This window comes from Gadus chalcogrammus, chromosome 5 (genome assembly GCF_026213295.1).
Source record: "Gadus chalcogrammus isolate NIFS_2021 chromosome 5, NIFS_Gcha_1.0, whole genome shotgun sequence".
Classification (NCBI taxonomy): domain Eukaryota; kingdom Metazoa; phylum Chordata; class Actinopteri; order Gadiformes; family Gadidae; genus Gadus; species Gadus chalcogrammus.
Window position 1 is genome coordinate 132,323 of NC_079416.1, and position 23,117 is coordinate 155,439.

Below are 23,117 nucleotides of genomic sequence, written 5' to 3' on the forward strand. Positions count from 1 at the left end.
GTTTTTGGCGACTGGGTTGGCTCTCAGATATACGTGTTTCTAACAAGATGATATCATTAAAAGTTACATAAAGTAACAGTTTAATAACACAAACGCAGGAAGCACGTGAGCTGCTAGTTTAGCGAAAGCAACCTGACGTCGTTGAAACATGCGAGCGAGCCGATCAACTCCTAATAACTATAAAACTAAAGATCAGACACAATCACTGACTGAAGATTATGCAATTAAAAAGTATATTTCTCGCTAGAAATGTTATTAGAAACACGTTTAACGGTGAATCGGTCCTAAAATATTGCATTTCCCATTCAGATAATAAAGATTAATAAAGATCATACACATTCACTGACTGAAGATTATGTAAGGAAAATGTACATTTCTCGCTAGAAATGTCATTAGAAACGCGTTTAATGGTGTATCTGTCCTAAAATATTGCATTTCCCATTCAGATAATAAAGATTAATATAAACTACGCCGTGTTCCGGAGCCGCGGGGGATTCTGGGAATTGGGGTTCTCAGTTGACAAATGGGGCTTTTGTTAACTTGTTTTGTTGTTAGGATTAAGTGGGGTTAATGGGTTCGGGATGTTATGTGGTTGTGTGTTGTTCTATTAACATTGTCCGTGTGTTCATTATTGTCGACACCGTCACCGAGAGTGACGTGACCATCGTTTCGCGCAGCTGTTCCGTGTTGAAGTCTCGTTCAATAAAAACCAACTCTCGTTGTCGAGCGTTCAATAAAAACCAACTCTCGTTGTCGAGCGTGCCCCCCCCCTACAAACGTGTCTCCCCCCCCTCAACAAACGTGTCCCCGCCCCCCCCCTTCAACTAACGTGTCGTCCCCCCCCCCCCCCCCACAATCGTGTGTCCCCCCCCCCCCCTAAACAATCGTGTCTTCCCCCCCCCCCCCCCCTCCCCGGTCAACAACAGTCTCCCCCCCCCCCCCCCTAAACAATCGTGTCCACAATTTGCCGCGAAAGCCGTGAAACCCAAACCCCGAAACCCGCCTCCACAGCGGCACACGTGGATACTGTAGGTATAACACGCTATTTTTTACGTTGAAATGCTACGTATCCAGTGTTCATGGAAACGTACACCACTGACGTTTTTTCTTGGCGACTGGGTTGCTGTGTCTGTGTGTGTGTCTGTGTGTGTGCCTGTCTGTGTGTGTGTCTGTCTGTCTGTGTGTGTGCCTGTCTGTGTGTGTGTCTGTCTGTCTGTGTGTGTGCCTGTCTGTGTGTGTGTCTGTCTGTCTGTGTGTGTGCCTGTCTGTGTGTGTGTCTGTCTGTCTGTCTGTCTGTCTGTGGGGCTGTGTGGGGCTGTGTCGTGTGTGGCTGTATACTGATTTTCAGATTTTCTAAGCAAGGTAGGTCTGTTGGTCATGTGTTGAAAGGAGAAACGGGAGATCGTCCGCCGTTCAACTCAAGGTAAGGTGCTGGTTATATTACTTGGTGCTGGTTGGGTTTGACTGAATTAGCATTTTAGTTGTCTATTAATAGATTTTTTTGGGAAAATGGTTTTTGTACTGCCTATGTCATTCTATGCAAATATTTGGCTTTAAATTTGTCCTTGGATGAAAGCTTTATAAGTTGGCTGTGATTAGGAAATTTTAAATGCTGAAATGTTGTGTTACATTTCCTTTTTACACGCACACATCCGCCCAACAGTCTAAATTCTACCTCTGTCCACCATATGCAATATGTTTTAGATGCTGTGCTTTAGCCCATATATTGATTTCACATGAACACCTTGTGCATGTGTGTATTTATTGCACCGACTCTGGCTAGAGGCTTCCTCCCTGGTATGTAGTCATAAAGATACAATGCTGCATGTTTTCAACTCATTTATATTCCTCAGAATTCTATTGCATGAATGTGTGATGTTTGACTTTTAGATCAACAGCTCGAGATAAGTTATTCATTTTAGTTTTGCGTTGAATTTGTCTCTTTATTAGTGCATGGCACTGGAGCACGTCACCGTGTCAAGCCTTGGCCTGTCTCTGCCCACACTGGGAAGTTCCATCGATTGGATCTCCCTCCTGAGTCTCCAGTTAAGCAGGTAAACTTGTCAAAGACCTTTCAGAAAATAATATATAATTTAGCTTTGGAATATCTTTGCTTCGACAGTTTCCTTCAAGGAAACTGTCGTCGGACGTCGCGGAAAGGTAAAAGTTATACAATTTTGAAGAGCTTTAGTTTTAGTTAGGCCACATTTATTGAATACTAATTCTCCCTATGTGTTTATAGCGCAGCCAACCTGAGTCCTGGGATGCGCCTGAGGACTGGGATCAGTCTTCCGTGCGGATCCTTCCTCATGAGGTTTGTACATTGGTATGATAGCTGAAAGGAAATCAAACCGTAATGATGCGTACATTTGTTGTTTAATTTAAATGCTATTCCTATAAGACAAGGCAAATGGTCAATGGCTCAATTCTGTTTTTTATTTCTAGGTTTGTGTGCCTCCTCTGGTCCTGAGGGAGTGCTTTGTCGTGCTAAACCCTATCCGGTTTAGCACTGACAAGTTGGCTGCAATGGATCGCATTGTTCCATCCAACCTTGACGTCCCCATGTATGCTACCATGGGGAATCGCTCAAAGGTCATTTGTGTGATTTTAATATTAACTGTTTGTGAGTGCATACATATTAATAGCGCCTGTAATCCTATATGACAAGCTTTACATTGTATGGTACAGATAGTTGCATTGATAATAAAAGTGTTATATTTCATTAACTGTTATCATTTCCGTTCTCTTCCATTATGATAGAAACGGAAGGTGGCACATGGAACCACGGCTGTGGTCTCCAAAGGAAAGAAGGCCCGCCTTGAGGTTGGTAATTTCTCAGTGAAATATGTACTTGTTTTTTGGTTGAAACACAGGAACAACTATTTTCTGATTTCGCCTTTAACACGAGATAGTCCAACATTCTCTGTGTAGGTATTGTTTTCGGTAACTGATGGAAATTCCCTTGCAGTAAACATGTCTTTTTCCCTTGAAACTGTGCAGCCTGTAGCAAACACTTCTACATGTGACACAACTGTAAACATTGACAGTGATCCTCCAATTCACACAGAGGGCGCATCAGATGTCTGTTTAATTTCTGTAACAGATAGCCCCAATATAATATTTACTGGATTGACATTAAGGGAAAAAAACAGCATCTGCAACAAACTGAATATCGTACCAAGTTTAGATCAAAATATTGTTGCACGAACCTTTGATATGGGATAGCCTGAACCATGCAAAACAACATCCATTGAAGGTGACGGTAATTGTTTCTTTCGTTCTCTTTCGTCTGTATTGAGTGGTTGCGAGTCACATCACAAGGCCTTTCGAAAGGCTGTAGTGAATCACATCTCAAATGATCCACTTCATTACATTACTTGTCTAAGACGGCAATTTGCTTCTGTGGAGCAATATCTCAGGGACTCAAAAATGAAATATGTTGGATCTTGGGCAACAGAGTTGGAAATACAAGCTTCTGCAGATTTGCTCTGTGTTGATATTTACACATACAGTCAACAGAAATGGATAACGTTTACGGCAAACATTGAGCCGATTTCAAGAAAAGCTATATATCTGAAACACTGCAATGAACTCCATTATGAACCAATTGCATGTGTCAAAGAAAAAAACTCTCATACATGCTTCAGTTTAACTAGCTTCTGTGAAATGTCGCACAAAATGTCCAATGCAAACCTTGTTTCACCACGTAAAAAATTAACTGATAAAGTAAAAAATCTAAGAAAAACACAGAATATAGGCAAGTTCAAAAGCTAAAAACACAAAAAATATATAATTGTGATGAACTGTATCAAGCAAATCGGAAAACTAGCAGTATTGAAAAATATGCTAATAATGAAACGTTCAAAGAACAAGTAAAAAACAGCAGTATTGAAAAATATGCTGATAATGAAACGTTCAAAGAACAAGTAAAAAACAGCAGTATTGAAAAATATGCTAATAATGAAACGTTCAAAGAACAAGTAAAAAACAGCAGTATTGAAAAATATGCTAATAATGAAACGTTCAAAGAACAAGTAAAAAACAGCAGTATTGAAAAATATGCTAATAATCCGGCCCATCGTAACCAGGTGATTCAAAGTATTGTAATCAAATACAGAGAAGATCCGGCATATAAGCCCTCTGTAATTGGAAGAAACAGTCAAAAGAGACTTAATCTAACCCTCTTACAACACAATATTGACTTTGTAATTGAGCTATTCCAAGAAGAGGTCAAACATGGACCAGAACATGTTTGTTGTGTATGTCACAGATTATTGTTCCGAAAGCAAGTTAGATTATGTGACATAACTTCATATGAATCCAAGGCTTCAACTGTGTCAGCAATTGCAAAACAATGCATTACCACAAAATATCTCCATCAATGTGATAACGCATGTTAATCGCCATGCACACTAAAACAGACAGTTGCTGGGAAATTGTGGATATGTTTCTCTTGCAACACCAAGATACTCAGTGGTAAGGTTCCCCAGGAGAGCGCTGTTAACAATATGGCATTGGATCCAATTCCTGACGAATTAGGCACACTGAACTCATTAGAACAACACCTGTGCGCATTGAATATATACCCTTTATGCGACTTGTGGCATTGCCACGAGGTTCTCAAAATTCAGTCCATGGGCCGGTGACTTGCGTTCCATCAAACAGCGATGTAGTCACTTCAGTTCTCCCTAGGCTAGAAAATCAAGATTTAATGATCCGAATAAAACTGAAAAGAAAACTTACTTATAAGGGGCATTATCAGTATCAATATGTGGACACTCAAAAAATCCAAAATGCGATAGCATGTTTAAAGGACATCAATAAATGGTATAAGGACATAGACTTTAACCCAGAATGGGAAAATCCCTTGCCAGAAGATGCATGTTCTGTTTTGAAAGAATGCAACCCAGTTAATGACACTCCATCTGCACCTGAAAGCAGTGACATTACAACTCAATCAGACCAGGTGTCGGATGATGAAGAAGCTGACCACATATATGAAACTCAAACACACGGGTTACTCTTGGACACATGTTTACAACCAATTGATATCGCACAAGAAATATTTGATCAGCATTTCGAAAGTGTTTTATCAATAGCTCCAGCTGAAGGCAACAGTCCTGTTAGGCTGCTGACAGATAAGGGCAATGAAGCAAAATGTTTTCCAACTCTTTTCCCCAAAGGGACAGGTACATTCCATGATGCACGTCCCCACAGGCTCACTGTCAGTAGATACATCAACACACGAATCCTAAATGCTGATGGGAGGTTTAGCAGCAACTTGGACTACATTTTCTATACTCAATATTTATCTGAGGTCAATCAGGTTGTTTCCAAGGTGTCCATAGCATTGAGAAAAGGTTACCATGCAGGGGAATCATTGGCTATAACTTCCGCCATGCTTTCAAATGAAGACTAGGTACAAAATGTCTTAAAAGCCGATCTCGGTTACAAGTTCCTTCAACCGATCCGAGGGACTCCAGTTTTTTGGCAAGGTGTACAGAAAAATCTATTTGCTATCGTTCGTCAGCTTGGTGTCCCTACTTGGTTCTGTTCATTTTCATGTGCTGATTTACGGTGGACTGAACTCATCGATGTTTTCATGAGACTACAGAAAATACAGGGAAATGTCAACGACCTGGACTGGTCACAGAGGTGCAATTTACTCAAAACTAATCCGGTTACCGCGGCAAGAATGTTCCAACACAGGTTTCACACTTTCCTAAATGACGTCATCAAGTCACCAGCTAACCCCATTGGTAAAGTTATCGAGACATTTTTTAGAGTTGAATTCCAACAACGCGGCTCACCCCATACACATTGTCTGTTCTGGGTGGAAAATGCACCGAAAATAGGCAAAATCACAGACCAAGAAGTCACACAATTTATTGATAAATACATCAGTTGTGAACTCCCGCCAGCAACCGACGCATTGCATGAAGTTGTTTCCAGCGTTCAAAAACACAGCTCCAAACACTCAAAGAGTTATAGGAAAAAAGGTACAACATGCAGATTTAACTTTCCACGTCCTCCGAGCAACCACACCTTTCTTTGTAGAAGTAAAACAGACGAGAACCAGGAGGTAACAGACGCTGATCCGATAGACATCTCTATATTAGAAATGCGAAAAGAAAAAGAGGTGGCTAAAAGTGTCATGACAAGGGTCAAACATGCTCTTTCAAGTCCTGACCTAACCTTTGACACTGTGGATCAGCTATTTGCTTCCATTAACATCACCCAGGAAATGTTTGAAAATGTCTACCGATTGACAACCAATAAAAACGCGGTTGTACACAAACGCAACCCATCAGATGTTTACGTTAATCAATCCAACAAAGACCTTTTGCGTTGCTGGGATGCCAACATGGACATACAATATGTCTGCGATGCTTTTGCTTGTGTAGTATACATAATATCCTACATCTCAAAAGCAGAACAAGACATGGGCTTATTGTTGCAACATACTCAAAATGAAATGAAAAAACATGGACATTTAGATGCAAAACAAACACTCAATAAGTTGGGAAGTGTCTTTCTCCACAATCGCGAGGTCTCAGCTTAAGAAAGTGTTTATCGAGTTACAAACATGCATCTCAACGAATGCTCAAGACTGGTCACATTTATCCCTACTGGTGAAAATACCGTCAGAATGAGTTTTCCTCTCAGTGTCATTCAAAGCAAAGCAGAACAGGGTGACACATCAACAGACTCAATCTGGATGACGAGCATAACGGACCGCTACAAAAACCGCCCCCAGGGCGCAATTTTCCATGATATTTGTATGGCCACATTTGTTTCAAAATACAGAGTTCTGTACGGGAAAGAGCAGCACAGCAAGGGCTCTGTTAAACTGGAAAAAAACACTGGCTTTGTTAAGATGAGAACTAGGGGATCTGATGCTGTTGTTAGATACGCTCGTTTCTCACAAACCAAATATCCAGAAAAGCACTACCAAAGTTTGCTACAATTGTTTTTTCCTCATTATTCAACAGATGAGATAAAACCTCCACCGTACAAAAGTTATGAGCAGTTTTACAGGACCGGTTCCATCACTAACAGCAGCAATACAACGCAAAGTGTTAAGGAAATTGTAGATTTGAACAGATCCCTGTTTGAAGTAGATGCAGATGAGCTCGACAGATGCCAAGAGGTTGCAGGGCACCACGGGGCTCACGACGAGGCATGGGCAGACCTTTGTCCTGAATCTGAGTTGGAGCGATTAGAATGTCAGGAGGAGATGTCTAACAACAACGACACGAATCAAAATGAAAGAGAAGCCATACCAGACTTGCAGTCGGACACAAAGGCAACACTGTCTAAAGAATTTCCCACACACTCGATACAAAGAGCTGAAGGTCTGTCCATTATGCGCACGTTAAACGAACAACAGACTCAATTTTTTTACAAAATCCGCGCATGGTGGAAAGTCCCACCTGATTAAAGCTGTGTACTACGAGTCATGCAGACTCTTTGCAAGAATGTCCATTAATCCAGACGACACTCATGTTTTGCTAGCTGCTCCTACAGGAGTAGCAGCATATAATATCAACGGAAGCACAATACACAGCACCTTTGCTATTACTACCACTGCCAAACTGCCATATCAACCTCTAGGAGATGACAGAATCAATTCGTTAAGAGCCACCATGAAAGACTTTTGGACGAGGTGAGTATGGTTGATCATAAAATCCTGACGTATGTCCATGGCAGACTACGACAAATAAAGCAACAAGGAGATTATGCATTGTTTGGGAATGTATCAATCATGGCAGTTGGTGACTTCTTCCAGCTCGGTCCTGTAAAGGGAACACATCTTTACCACGAGCAATTGGTGACCGATCTGTGGAACAATCATTTCACTCACATTGAGTTGACTAAGATAATGCGACAAAAAAACAAAGAGTTTGCTGAAACCTTGAATCGTCTTAGGAAACACAGAAAAGGAGACAATCTTTATTAGCGAGATGAAATCTTACTAAGACAACGCGGGACAGGCGAGGGGGAACTGACACAGGACCTTCACATTTTCTCAACAAACACTGCAGTGGCAGTCCATAACATCACCATGTTACACAAGACATGTACGGATGTAGTGCAAATTCAAGCTCAAGATACTCAGAGAGACCCTAACACAGGAAATGTAACGAGAAAACGTAGTCCACAAACTTTTGATAAACAGACATGCTTAAGCAGAACGTTAATCGTTGGTCCATCAGCTCGCGTTATGCTCATCAAAAATATAGATCTTTCAGACGGATTGGTCAATGGTGTATTCAGTACCATTTGCAAAATAACATTTGAAGGAAACGTTCAGTTTCCCAAAACTATTTTGGTTAACTTTGACAATGACAAAATCGGCAGGAAACTGAGGAGTAGGTCTCTATGCTTGGAGCCACAATTTCAACAAGCAACACCCATAGATGCTGTGGAAGACAAAGCGATGACTGGTGGATCTAGACGCCAATTCCCGTTACGCCTAGCATGGGCCTGTACCATACACAAAGTTCAAGGTTTAACTTTAGAAAGAGCTGTAGTGTCCCTCAAAAAGATATTTGCAGCTGGCCAAGCATATGTAGCATTAAGCCGAGTAACGTGTGAGGAAAACCTTACCATTCAAGACTACACAGCCAAAGCCTTCTATTCAAAACCAGACATTGACATTGCCCTGGAAAAAATCGAACCATTCATTGCAACTCCCCCAGCAGAAATAACTTCGACCCTCAAAATATGCCTACACAACATTCAAGGTCTATGTCAACACATGGAAGACCTTAAACATGACCAGAGAGTCTTGAGTGCTGACATCATCTGCGTGACAGAAACATGGCTGGAACAAAGCACATCAGTCAGTTCCATTGAAATGCCAGGTTGGACTTTTAATCACAAACTCCGGTCCCAATCCTACCATAACATGACCCAATTCCAAGACTTGGTAAACAAACGGCACGTGGTGTGGGCTACTATCACAAAGACCACATCACTTGTAACATTATACACATGCCGTGCAGTGACTTGGAAGCCATCATGTTTAATGTTCAGCCTTTGAATTACAATTTCATTGTGCTGTACAAACCGCCATCATATCAACTCGCCTTATTCAAACACAATCTCGCTTTGGTAATGCAACACTTTAACCAACTTTCAGGAGGAAAGGTAATTATGGGTGACTTCAACGACAAAGCCCTTGTTTCTAAATCTGCAGAAAATTTCATGCGACAGCAAGGTTACACCCAAATTGTCTCTTTGCCAACCACAGAAAACGACACAACAATTGATCACGTATACATTCGTGACATTAATCCCACTGATATCAAAGTGCAAATTCTGTCCACGTACTACTCCGATCATGAGTGCCTCTGTTTAGATTTCCTTCTGTAACTGGTTAGCTCGTTTAGCTCGCAGGTTTTAGCAGTAGTCAAATATTTTTCAATGTTTTGTCTTTGTCTTTTCTATTTTTTCAAATAAATAAGAAATATTAAATATTCTATTTTTTTATTTTTAATTTTCTATTTTTTCTAATAAATAATGATTTTTCTCCCCATTTTTTTTCATGGATTTGCCCCTCTAAACAAAGCCATAGATATGGGGTTTTTTTTTAGCACTACCCAATGTTTTAAATGTTTTGTCTTTGTCTTTTCTATTTTTTCTAATAAATAATAAATATTATCAATTTTTAACTTTTGGATTTTTACTTAAAATTTTCTCCCCATTTTTTTTATTTTTTATTTTTTATTTGCCCCTCTGATAAAAGCCATAGATATTTTGTCCCTTTTCAGCATTTTTTCCCTATTCATGTATAACTTACAATTTACAATAAGGGTACATTGATAAACTATTTGTTAATGCTTAGTTAATAACTCATAGCTAACTAACCATTTCTAAATACTTGCGTAATGCTTGATAAGCATTAACTAAGTCAAACTAACTGTTATCCTTAGTTAATGCTAATCTAAGCATCAACCAAGTGAAACTAACTGTAATGCTTAGTTAATACTTATCTTAGCATTGACTAAGCATTACAGTTAGTTTTACTTAGTTAATACTTATCTTAGCATTAACTAAGTCAAACTAACTCTTATCCTTAGTTAATGCTAATCTAAGCATCAACCAAATGAAACTAACTGTAATGCTTAGTTAATACTAATCTTAGCATTGACTAAGCATTACAGTTAGTTTTACTTAGTTAATACTTATCTTAGCATTAACTAAGTAAAACTAACTGTTATGCTTAGTTAATGCAATAGTAAGTATAGTTAACTAAGCATACTTAACGCCTAACCAATCATTACTTAACATTAAATAGGGTTAAATACGCATTAACAAACCATTGATAACATTACGTAAGTATTATTCCACAGATATATGATGTACCCTCATTGTAGTATGTTAGCCATGGATTTAGGTTACCTTTTTATTCAATCTTTAAAATACCATTTGGATTTTTTTGTTTTTTTCCAAATGTTTTGCCTCTCAAAACCCAACCCCTCGTCCACGTCGTGAGAGGCGGAAACAGTGTGTCTGTATTCCAGGTCCATCCAAGACGCTGTCTGAATGGACCTGGAAACATGCTGGCCAACGGGGCTCTGGTAAAGCAAACCAATCGAAACGGTAGCGGACAAGGCGTTTGGGGCTATAACTCTCACACCGCACTTCCCACAGTCGAAACCTTTATATCCACAGGTTCGCGGTAGCGTTTTGAACACATGCTTCGCGTTGTGCCGGCGAAATGCACATCGCTTGGACCCCTGCATAACTGCTTGCAGTTCTAGTTATACTTCCTACCAAGAAAGTGGTACCACAGCCCAAACCGTAAATGGTGCACACACGCCAATTGCATGACTAGATCCAGATCCGTGAGGACTACGCAGACGACAAAATCCAGACATGCCGGTCACTAGGTGGCGCTATACCAAGAAAAACGCGTTTGGTGCTATAACTCCCACATCGAACCTCCCACATGTGACCGGTTCGTTCTGCGTTGTGTTTCTTTCTAGCAATGAATGACGTGACCCACGATGTGTCTGGACTCGGGCACTCCGACGTCCATTTATTTGATCTGAATACACACATATACAAATAGCTTCCTTAGCCCTTGTGCCCTTACTCCAACTCCCTTCCCAAGGGTATCGCAAACAAAGGGCGTACATACAATATTACAACAGAAATGATTGAAATAAAAGGAATAAAAGACATACCTGAATACACACATATACAAATAGCTTCCTTAGCCCTTGTGCCCTTACTCCAACTCTACGAAACACACAGGGGGGGGAAAAAGGGAAACTAGCATGACTACACGAGGGTCAGTTATATGCTAGTACATCGCAACAAAACACAAAGTTCCCCATAACACAGAAATCTATCTAATAACTATGGATAGATTATAAACCCCAGACTTCCAATTAAACAATCTATAATCAAAATAACTAATATAAATAATGATAAATTATAAGATGGTCAAAGATTTGATTACAATATAAATGTACACACCCCTTCCCAAGGGTATCGCAAACAAAGGGAAGAGGGCAGGGGGCGCGGGAAACTTATCGGGTACTCTGGAATGTGGGCGGGAGTATAGAAGGAGGTGGAGCCAAATCAAATAAATAAATAAAATAGAGCTTAAGGCGGCATGGAAAGCTAAACTTCAGGTAATACAGAAAAACAAAGGCAATTGTGTAATTATAATTTAAAGGATATAACACACCCTGTTACACACAGTCCAAAACAGTAGACACACAGATTCACTGGAGCCTACTGCATCTTTTGGCATAGGCCACGCCCATTTGCGTCCATAAATATTTTTCGAAAAATCACGAAAACCGCTTAACTGTCTTTTCGCTACTCCTCCCACATTTCTTGCCAAATCGACACCAAACTTCGCGCACGACATCTTCAGACGCACACAAAAAATAAATTCGAACACTTTTTTGATCCGACCTTCGACGACGAGACGGTAGCGTTTTGAATATTGGTTTATTAGCTAAATTAGACGTGGAAATTTTAAACACATGTTGGTGCTAACCTTATTGTCGTTCGATAAAAAAATCGGAAAAACATTAGGGGGAGCAATAAACGAGGAAATTGTATATCTTCTACAAAATTTCGCCATTAGGGGCCGCCATAAACGAGGGAATTGTTCATCTCCTAACTGGCCAAAGGAATGTTCTGAAAACGTGTTTGGGGATATAACTCCCACACCGAACCTGATTTGGTGAGGGGCCAGTGTGTTGGCCATGCCATGCTGGCTACCTCAGTATTATTTGTAGTTATTTTGGTTTAAGATGTATGTGAAGTATCTTCCTTGTTTTCTCTATGTTTGATGTTGCATGTATATATTTGTGTTAATTATGTATACATGGGACGATGTGTGAAATGATATGTAGTTTAAAAAAAAGAAGAAGAAAAAAGCACGCCCGATCTCGTCTGATCTCGGAAGCTAAGCAGGGTCGGGTCTGGCTAGTACTTGGATGGGTGAACGCCTGGGAATACCAGGTGCTGCAATTAGTAACGGGTGTCACCAAAAAAAAAAAAAAAAAAGCTCGCCCGATCTCGTCTGATCTCGGAAGCTAAGCAGGGTCGGGCCTGGTTAGTACTTGGAAGGGTGACCGCCTGGGAATACCAGGTGCTGTAAGCTTTATTATTTTTCAACTCGAGCTCATTGGCTGCAATGGCCTGCCGTGCGCTGATCTTTAGCGCCCACTGTTTTGGAGAATTTAAGCAACATACAGACACTGACAACGACTCTCCAAACTCTATTTGTGAAACATGTGGATAGTGTAGAGACGCTGCTAGCAGGGAGCAGCAGAGAGCTGCAATGACGGCGGTCCACTGCAGTCCATCACAGGTTTTGCAACGCTACGTTTCTTCAAAAGATCACGCAAACGATGACGCCCAAGCAGTGTAATGCATTGCGTTCAAGTATGGAACTCTGAGTCTGGAATAACGTATTCATTCATTAATTTCTTTCATTCATTATGGATCTAATCATTGTTTCTGTACAAGTCCCGTCTCTGGCCACGGCAGCGCTCTCTCCTTACGTGCTCCTCCTGTTTAAAAGCTAATATGGTCGCGACAATAATTCCTTACGGCCAAACCACCCTGATCACGCCCGATCTCGTCTGATCTCGGAAGCTAAGCAGGGTCGGGCCTGGTTAGTACTTGGATGGGTGACCGCCTGGGAATACCAGGTGCTGTAATATTTATTCTTTATCAACTCAAGCTCATTGGCTGCAATGGCCTGCCGTGCGCTGATCTTTAGCGCCCACTGTTTCGGAGAATTTAAGCAACATACAGACACTGACAACGTCTCTCCAAACTCTAGTTGTGAAACATGTGGACAGTGTAGTGACGCTGCTAGCAGGGAGCAGCAGAGAGCTGCAATGACGGCGGTCCACACTAGTCCATCCCAGGTTTTGCAACGCTACGTTTCTTCAATAGATCACGCAAACGTTGACGCCCAAGCAGTATAATGCATTGCGTTCATGCATTGCGTGGAACTCTGAGTCTGGAATAACGTATTCATTCGTCCATCTGCTACTGCGGGGAACAATGCTAGCACGCTAGGCTTCAATTGTATGGTCATAACGACAGTGGCCAAAGCCCACCAAGACATGCTAATGGGCTACGAACCGTCCATTGCACACTAGACGATCCAGGATGAGACGGTTACCCCAGAAGTCCATGCTGGAGAGGTGCACGTAGAAGACTCAGGAACGCTAGGCAAAACAGGAAAGGAGGTTGACACCCAGACACTTCTAAGAACTTCTCACAACTAGAGTTAGAGTTTTACTTTCATACAGTCTATGCTCTCAACTGCGAGCACTAAATACAAATACTTTGACCATGTTTCCACCCGGTCTCGAACCGGGGACCTTTCGCGTGTTAGGCGAACTTGATAACCACTACACTATATAAACCTTACAGTTTGATCAAAACCCTAGAAAATGTTGTCATGAGAAGCACCCGCATGAACAGGTTTTCAGCGCTGGTTTAAACACTTAATAATATGACGAGGCTATCGGTTGAAGAGGTGGCGTGGTGCCAAGTAGACGCTGCTGAAGGTTCTGTTCAAGATAGACTTTTCACGAATAGCTGCTTGATAGTAAAGCAGGAGAATTTAAACATTAACTTTGTATGTCTCAAAACTGTAATGCTGTTTCAGCCCGGTTTCGAACCGGGGACCTTTCGCGTGTTAGGCAAACGAGATAACCACTACACTACGGAAACCTGTGAGATTGAATAAAAACTAGAAAATATTGTCATCAGAAGCACCCGCATGAACAGGTTTTCCGCGCAGGTTTAAATACTTAATAATATGACAAGGCTATCGGTTGTGACGTGTGTCCCGATAGGACTCACTATATTGATGCACCTAGCCGTTCCAGAATCACTCCAGAATCATGCTATGACACCATGTCGTCAACAAGGTCACCATATATACATCGGTGTGCCTATATATATCTTATGATAAAGTAAATTGTTTACTTTATAACTTCTTGTGTGCCTATATATATCTTATGATAAAGTAAATTGTTTACTTTATAACTTCTTGTGTGCCTTATATCTTATGATAAAGTAAATTGCTTACTTTATAAATTCTTGTGTGCCTTATATCTTATGAGAAAGTAAATTGCTTACTTTATAAATTCTTGTGTGCCTTATATCTTATGAGAAAGTAAATTGCTTACTTTAGATATTCTTATGTGTTAAAATTGTGTGCCTTAAAATGTCTTATAATAGAGCCAACTAGTTACATTATATACCCTTTTTATGTAGTAAATTGAATGCTTAAACATATCTCCTTGTGGAGAAACATTGGAGGAATAAAAAGAACGTGTGTCCCTTTAGACCCCATGATGTATGAACACTCGGCACGTGATAGCATGTGCATGACTTCAAGCTTCTTGTGTTGCCCCTCGGGCAAAATAAGGGGACCTTGGGAACGTTTAACAAAGGAGAATGAGGGTCCCGAGATGTGTGAACCCGTCTCCGGTTCCGCGCCACAGGCTCTGCAGGGCGGAGCGAAAACGAGGCCAGCACCTCTGTGACGGAACTCTAGTGTGGGGAGCACATTCGCCCTCATCTGTAAGGCGCGAATGAAGTGTGACTCCTTCCACCAGGCCCGTCCTTGCCCCACAGGCCAGCTGTTGCTGAACTTGTCTCTTTTGAAGAGTCCAACGCCAAAACCTTGTGGACCCATCTCGGTCCACTTGTCAAATTCCGCATCCCTCCAGCCGTCAGGAGCCGGGAACAATTCACACTCCGGGTCGAGAAGGTCCACCAGAGCCCGCGGTAGGTGATCTTTACTACCGCCACCGCTGATCCATCTTTTTCCGAATTTGTCAGGGTCAATAACCCTCCTCGCCATCTCCGAGGTAGTCCCGTCGCCAGAGTGGTACAGTCCGAAGATCCTACGAGCGATCCCCAACGGCACCGACCTACTCAAGCAAGGGACCCCTAGTCCTCCATCCACATTCCTGGAATAAAGTAGGCCATTTGTGGTAGAAGGACTCAAGTGCAGCCACGCCTTGATCAGACGCCTGATCACCAAATCCGCTTTTAAGAGGACATTCTGGGTAGCGGAGGCGTGGATTGCACCATAAGTGAGTCTTGGGACGGCGAAGGAACAAAGCAATTCAAAGGAACAACGGCTTCAACGGGGCTCCGGCGATCCGGGACCCGAAGGTTTCAAGCTCACCGACCATGTCGGGCTTATGGACCCCCTTCCAGGGGTTGATGTCCACGCCGAGGTATCGCACGTGTTCCTTCGGACCCACCATATGAATCTCCGCCCCACCAAGTTTCCAGGGTGGGCAGTTGTTGATCTTTCCGGCGGTTTTCGTCCCACCCGCAATGAAAAACCCGTGGCATTTAGCCGAGTTTACCTTTAACCCGGAGAGGCCGCAGAACGCCTCCAGTATGCCAATGTTCTTGTACATTCCGTCCCAAGAATCACTTAAGCAACACCAGATCGTCCGCATACGCCAGGACAGCCGTGCTGCTCCCGGCGCTTCCATAGCCCTCCCCGAGGTTCTCCAGTTTGCTCAGCAACGGATCAATCGCCAGGTTGAATAGGAGAGGCGAGAGTGGGTCACCCTGCTTGACTCCGATCCTCATGAAGATCTTCACTGAAGAGCCCTGACCCGTCTGTACCCTTGTGCTGCAACCATCGTAGCAATTCATTATTAGGTCAATGATTGCCTGGTCCACGCACCGATCCGAAAGCACGCGAGCTATGTGCTTGTGTGAGACAGTCAAAAGCCTTCGCTAAATCGATGAAGACCATCGCCAGCGGTTTCCTCTCCCGCTTGCTCATCCTGAGCGCTCCCTCGACCAATAATAGGTTTTCAGAACAACCGGGGATTTTAACAAATCCCTTTTGCCGCACATGGGTTGGGCAGGCTTCGGCCAACCGCTTGTGGAGGATCGAAGAAAACAGTCTGAGGACCATCGACCCGATGGTAATAGGCCGCCAGTTCGCGACGGACTCTCTCTCCGTGGGATCTTTAGATTTGGGCAGCAAGGTCGTTCGGCTCAACTTGAGAGAGGCAGGGATTGAGCCTCTCAACAAGAACCCGTTGAACATCTTCGCTAGCTTCACTCCCTTCGGGTCCCACATCACCAAACCATTCCTATCCACGCCATCAGGCCCAGCGGCTGATGACACCTTGATGCGCTTCCTTGTTCTCAAGACAAGCGCTGGTGTGATGGGGTGAGAGAGAAGCCTGTTATTGCACGGAGCAAACGAGCCGAACCGACCGAGACCCAGATAGCAATCCTCAGATTCCCACTTGCTCTTGAAGTACTCTGTAACCGTTCTCACCCTAATGGGGCATACACCGTCGTGGATGCCGTCAAGAACCATACGGGCCGCCTTGGAACGGTTTTTCTTAAAGAGTCTCTGGAGCTGGAGATGATTGAGAGCCGGCGCGTTAGCTGCCCTGCGGTCCGTGTGCCGCCTCCTCATACCCCGACGCTTCCCCAACTTTGACCCCGTGAGCTTACATGTGAGCTTTACCACAGTAGCGAGATCTACCAGAGCGGCGAGGGTTTCGCTCTCGGTAGGAATACTGGCCCATCCGTCGCTACCAGAGCCAGTATCCTTGGCCAGCGCTATAAGGATTTTCTTTCGTACGACACTTAGCGTGTACAAGGGAACCCGTTGGTCTGCAACCGTCAAATCCTGTGGTTCGTGATCAATTCGGGTAATACTGTCAGGCACGACAGGGGCTTGCGCCAGCTTCTCTAGCTGACGCACCTTATATCTGATCTGGCCTTTTGTGCGATCCGGAAGAACCGCACACGCAGAATCGATAAATCCCTCTCTCATTCCCCATTCGTCGATGTGTACCTTCTCCCTTGGGCCCTTTGTCCTCCAGCCTTGTCCCTCTGCTGGGCCACATATTCTTCTGTATGCGCCGACCTCATATGGATAGAGACCCCCCTACCGGACTTAAAGCTCCTACTACAGAGGGTGCACTTCACCCCCTGAACCGACGCTGTTGTCGCGTTTCGACAAACGGCTGCATGGTACTCAATCTGATGTCTCCGCCGCTTCGAGATACCGCACCTCGAACACAAAAGAGATGAGCGCCGCAGTCCGTGCACCTTCGCCAAGTGCCACGCAGAGTTAGCACTGCTGCGCTAAGTAAGGGAAGGAGATCTCGACGGAGGTCCTGGAGGAAAGTGGGCCCTTCATTACACCTTTGGAAAATGAAAACAAGGTGAGACTCTTCCTCGGGCAGAAGAGCCTCCTTCGAATGCTCGGTCCAGATACATCACCCTGTCCGCCTCCGAAACTATCGCTAGTTCCAGCCTCTGCACCCGTTCTCAAACGGGGCAGGTGTCTGAACCGAGGGTTCAGCCCTTCGCGACCACCGGATAGTGGCGCGCCAGAGACAGACCATCTCGCGTCCAGTGTGGGGGCCTGTGACGTTGTGATCGTCGGCGAGTGACGGGGGCCTCTTTCGAGGGACCCGGCTCGACGCTTCACACACCGTCGTGGCCCAGCCACCCTGTTCTGACGCGTGTTAGGGCTGGAGCGCGACACGGCTGCCATACGGTGAGCTGGCGAGCGACCGGTCCTCCGCGTTTCGTCAGAGAGGTGACTGCGCATGGGAACGTCGGCACTGGTCCTCCCCAGGGCAGGGGAAAAATCCAAGTGGCATCGCTTCATGCTCCTCTTTCGCAAGGGCCGTGGGCTCCGAGTCGCGGGCGAACCGGCCAGGTCCGGGGACCTGCCGGGAAGCACCCACTTCCTAGCCCATCTTTCCTTCATGTTCGCTTGCCTCACCAACCTTCTGTCCTTGCTAGACCGGGGGCTCTCCACAACAGCGCTCTGGGTTTCGGGGGGCGTGGCTAGATATCTACTCAGACCCAGGCCCGTACCAGCATACTGATGAAGAGTCATCCTCGGTTTCACAATTCAAAGTTGTGCTGACGTCTGGCGTTATCAAGTCCGGATAGTAACTTGAACTAGAGCAGAGGGTCTGGCACCCTGGACAAACGCATGCGCGCTGGGTTCCACTGCTCCTAGGTACGCCTAAACGCTGTTCTTCCCCTTCAAAAGCTTAGACTAAGGGATCGGAACATCAGCTGAGACTTGTACTTGTGGCCCCTATGTGGGGTCGGGACCAGAGGAGCCAAGCCAACAGGTTAGATCCCTATTGTTTTTGTAAGGATTTTTCTTTTTTTATACTTCCTACCAAGAAAGTGGTACCACAGCCCAAACTGTAAATGGTGCACACACGCCAATTGCATGACTAGATCCAGATCCGTGAGGACTACGCAGACGACAAAATCCAGACATGCCGGTCACTAGGTGGCGCTATACCAAGAAAAACGCGTTTGGTGCTATAACTCCCACATCGACACAGATTCACTGGAGCCTGCTGCATCTTTTGGCATAGGCCACGCCCATTTCCGTCTATAAATATTTTTCGCAAAATCACGAAAACCACTTAACTGTCTTTTCGCTACTCCTCCCACATTTCTTGCCAAATCGACACCAAACTTCGCGCACGACATCTTCAGACGCACACAAAAAAATAAATTCGAACACTTTTTTGATCCGACCTTCGACGACGAAACGGTAGCGTTTTGAATATTGGTTTATTAGCTAAATTAGACGTGGAAAATCAAAAATCCAAATAAATCCAAAATTAGACATCGGATCGAGTCCAAATTTTCGGAATTCGCCATTAGGGGGCGCAATAAACGAGGAAATTGTATATCTTCTAACTGGCCAAAGGAAGGTTCTGAAAACGCGTTTGGGGATATAACTCCCACACCGAACCTCTCACAATCAAAACCTTTATAACCCTCAGGTTCACGGTTGCGTTTTGAATACATGCTTTGCGTTGTGCCGGCGAAATGCACATATCTTGGACCCCTGGATAACTGCTTGCAGTTCTAGTTGTGATTGGAGATGATGGGGATGTGAAGTTAGATTTTGTGTATGGGAAGAGGGTTAGGGTGCTTTGTATATGTTGTGTGTGTAACTCTGTCTAGATTTGGATGAGTCGATGGGGGCACCTACGTGCTGGAGGTGCGGCTAAAAGGACAGCAGGGTGACAAATTTCTGTCTTGTCAATTAGTGTTTTAAATACATGATTTCCTTGATTTGGTGAGGGGCCAGTGTGTTGGAGGTTTTTCCAAACGCCCGATCTCGTCTGATCTCGGAAGCTAAGCAGGGTCGGGCCTGGCTAGTACTTGGATGGGTGAACGCCTGGGAATACCAGGTGCTGCAAGTAGTGACGGGTGTCACCAAAAGAGAAAAAAAGCGCGCCCGATCTCGTCTGATCTCGGAAGCTAAGCAGGGTCGGGCCTGGTTAGTACTTGGATGGGTGACCGCCTGGGAATACCAGGTGCTGTATGCATTATTCTCTATCAACTCAAGCTCATTGGCTGCAATGGCCTGCCGTGCGCTGATCTTTAGCGCCCACTGTTTCGGAGAATTTAAGCAACATACAGACACTGACAACGTCTCTCCAAACTCTATTTGTGAAACATGTGGACAGTGTAGTGACGCTGCTAGCAGGGAGCAGCAGAGAGCTGCAATGACGGCGCTCCACACTAGTCCATCCCAGGTTTTGCAACGCTACGTTTCTTCAAAAGATCACGCAAACGTTGACGCCCAAGCAGTGTAATGCATTGCGTTCAAATATGGAACTCTGAGTCTGGAATAACGTATTCATTCGTCCATCTGCTACTGCGGGGAACAATGGTAGCACGCTAGGCCTCAATTGTAAAGTCGTAACGACAGCGGCCAAAGCCCGCCACGACATGCTAATGGGCTACGAACCGTCCATTGCACACTAGGCGATCCAGGCTGAAACGGTTACCCCAGAAGTCCATGCTGGAGAGGTGCACGTAGAAGACTCAGTAACGCTAGGCAAAACAGGAAAAGAGGTTGAGACCCAGACACTTCTAAGAACTAGAGTTAGAGTTTAACTTTCATACAGTCTATGCTCTCAACTGCGAGCGCTAAATACAAATACTTTGACCATGTTTCCGCCCGGTCTTGAACCGGGAAACTTTCGCGTGTTAGGCGAACGTGATAATCACTACAGAACGGAAACCTGTTAGCTTGAGCATAACCCTAGAAAAATTTGTCAGCAGAAGCTCCCGCATGAACAGGTTTTCAGCGCAGGTTTAAACACTTAATAATATGACGAGGCTATCGGTTGAAGAGGTGGCGTGGTGCCAAGTAGACGCTGCTGAAGGCTCTGTTCCAGATAGACTCATCACGAAAAGCTGCTTGATAGTAAAGAAGGAGAATTTAAACATTAACTTTGTTGATCTCAAAACAGTATTGCTGTTTCCGCCCGGTTTCGAAACGGGGACCTTTCGCGTGTTAGGCGAACGTGATAACCACTACACTACGGAAACACATACACAGAGAATCTGGCAACCCATCAGAATCCCGTCATCAACCGTCCAGTCTAGTTCACAACATTTAATGGAACCAGGGTCAGAGTGGTCAGGTGTGAATGTAAGTGGTTATATCATACATATTTGAAACATATTATCCTAAACATCCATTCGCCCATCTGCTACCGCGGGGAACAATGCTAGCACGCTAGGCCTCAATTGTAAAGTCGTAACGACAGCGGCCAAAGCCCGCCACGACATGCTAATGGACTACGAACCGTCCATTGCACGCTAGACGATCCAGGATGAGACGGTTACCCCAGAAGTCCATGCTGGAGAGGTGCACGTAGAAGACTCAGTAACGCTAGGCAAAACAGGAAAGGAGGTTGACACCAAGACACTCCTAAGAACTTCTCACAACTAGAGTTAGAGTTTAACTTTCATACAGTCTATGCTCTCAACTGCGAGCACTAAATGCAAATACTTTCACCATGTTTCCGCCCGGTCTCGAACCGGGGACCTTTCGCGTGTAAGGTGAACGTGATAACCACTACACTACGGAAACCTGGGAGACTGAAAAAAACCCTAGAAAATATTGTTATCAGAAGCACCCGCATGAACACGTTTTCCGCGTTGGTTTAAATACTTAATAATATGACGAGGCTATCGGTTCAAGAGGTGGCGTGGTGCCAAGTAGAAGCTGCTGATGGTTCTGTTCAAGATAGACTCTTCACGAATAGCTACTTGATAGTAAAGCAGGAGAATTTAAACATTAACTTTGTATACCTCAAAAACGTTATGCTGTTTCCACCCGGTTTCGAACCAGGGACCTTACGCGTGTGAGGCAAACATGATAACCACTACACTACAGAAACACATACACGGATAATCTGGCAACCCATCAGAATCCTGTCATCAACCGTCCAGTCGAGTTCACACCATTTAATGGAACCAGGGTCAGAGTGGTCAGGTGTGAATGTAAGTGGTTATATCATACATATTTGAAACATATTATCCTAAACATCCATTCGCCCATCTGCTACAGCGGGGAACAATGCTAACACGCTAGGCCTCAATTGTAAAGTCGTAACGACAGCGGTAGGGATGGGAATCGAGAACCGGTTCTTGTTCAGAACCGGTTCCGAGTCAACCGATTCCTTGGAATCGTTAGCAAGCCTGCTTAACGATTCCGCTTATCGGTTCTGGTCGCGGCAAATGCGTCGTGACGTCACACACATGCTGCTTTGATTTGGTTCAGAACGCAGAAAACATGTCGCCGCCGAGGAAGAATCGCATTGTGCGTTCACACCAAACGCGACGGGGCGACAAGATCCCATACAAAGAGAGACGCGTATAAGAGACGCGTATAAGGGCGAGTTTTTCGCGGGAGAAAACCGATGACAAGTTTTTGTCGTGATGACAGCCAATCAGCGTTCAACGGCGTGATAACTGAGTGACATGTGTAACGTAACAGCCAATCCACGTTCAGCCGTCAAACTCAGTGCAGTGCAGTCCGGGTGAACCGCGGAATGGAGGAGAAAGTGATTGTTGCAGTTTGCGACTCCCGGTGCTCTATATATAATAGTATATAATATACAATTACAATATAGTATATAATATATTATATACTATATTATAATTGTATATATAATATCACGGCCAACAGCTCTGTCGCCTCCGGATGGCCGTAGCGTGGGGAGCTCTCATAGGGATTGGGCTTCTCGGGGTATACCGGCATTGCTATGGTTTCCGGTCTTGTGTGTTCCAACGGTTTATTAGGTAGGCCCATCTAATAAATCTCTGTCTAATCAATGCTTCATTTTGTTTATGTCAGTTTAATTTTGTTACAAGTTGAATGCAAATGAGCACTGTTAGAATTCCAAAAGGCACAAGCTCTTACTTGGCTGTTTTCAGTCTGTGTTTTTAGTTGTATGGCACATAATGATGGCATTTGGGCTTAAAAAGCGAAACATATATCTTTTCGTCTAGACCAATTGATTTGAAAATATACAATTTTCTAATACTAGAAGCACTTCTGATCAGATATTAAAGAGATGTAATGCAAACAAACACATTCATACTTATTTTCTCACCCAATGAGAATCGATAAGAGAATCGATAAGGAATCGGATCGATAAGCAGAATCGGAATCGGAATCGTGAAATTCTTATCAATTCCCATCCCTACTTCTTATAGAGATCCAATACATGCTTTTGACTAGAGCTACCTGGGTCAAAACTAGTTTG

General features: G+C 44.0%; 1 long non-coding RNA gene and 2 other non-coding genes across 3 annotated transcripts; 2 read left to right on the forward strand and 1 right to left on the reverse strand.

The window, feature by feature from the left end:
- The first annotated feature begins 2,126 nt into the window (after window positions 1-2,126).
- LOC130383124 (uncharacterized) lies at window positions 2,127-2,633 on the forward strand. The gene is made up of 3 exons (XR_008895698.1): window positions 2,127-2,160; window positions 2,243-2,314; window positions 2,446-2,633. It is a non-coding gene; the product is annotated as an uncharacterized LOC130383124 (long non-coding RNA).
- A 10,447-nt stretch (window positions 2,634-13,080) lies between these two features.
- On the forward strand, window positions 13,081-13,199 carry LOC130383411 (5S ribosomal RNA). Its single transcript, XR_008895849.1, has one exon. It is a non-coding gene; the product is annotated as a 5S ribosomal RNA (ribosomal RNA).
- An 8,164-nt stretch (window positions 13,200-21,363) lies between these two features.
- Window positions 21,364-21,436, reverse strand: trnav-uac (transfer RNA valine (anticodon UAC)). Its single transcript has one exon. It is a non-coding gene; the product is annotated as a tRNA-Val (tRNA).
- Window positions 21,437-23,117: the final 1,681 nt, after the last annotated feature.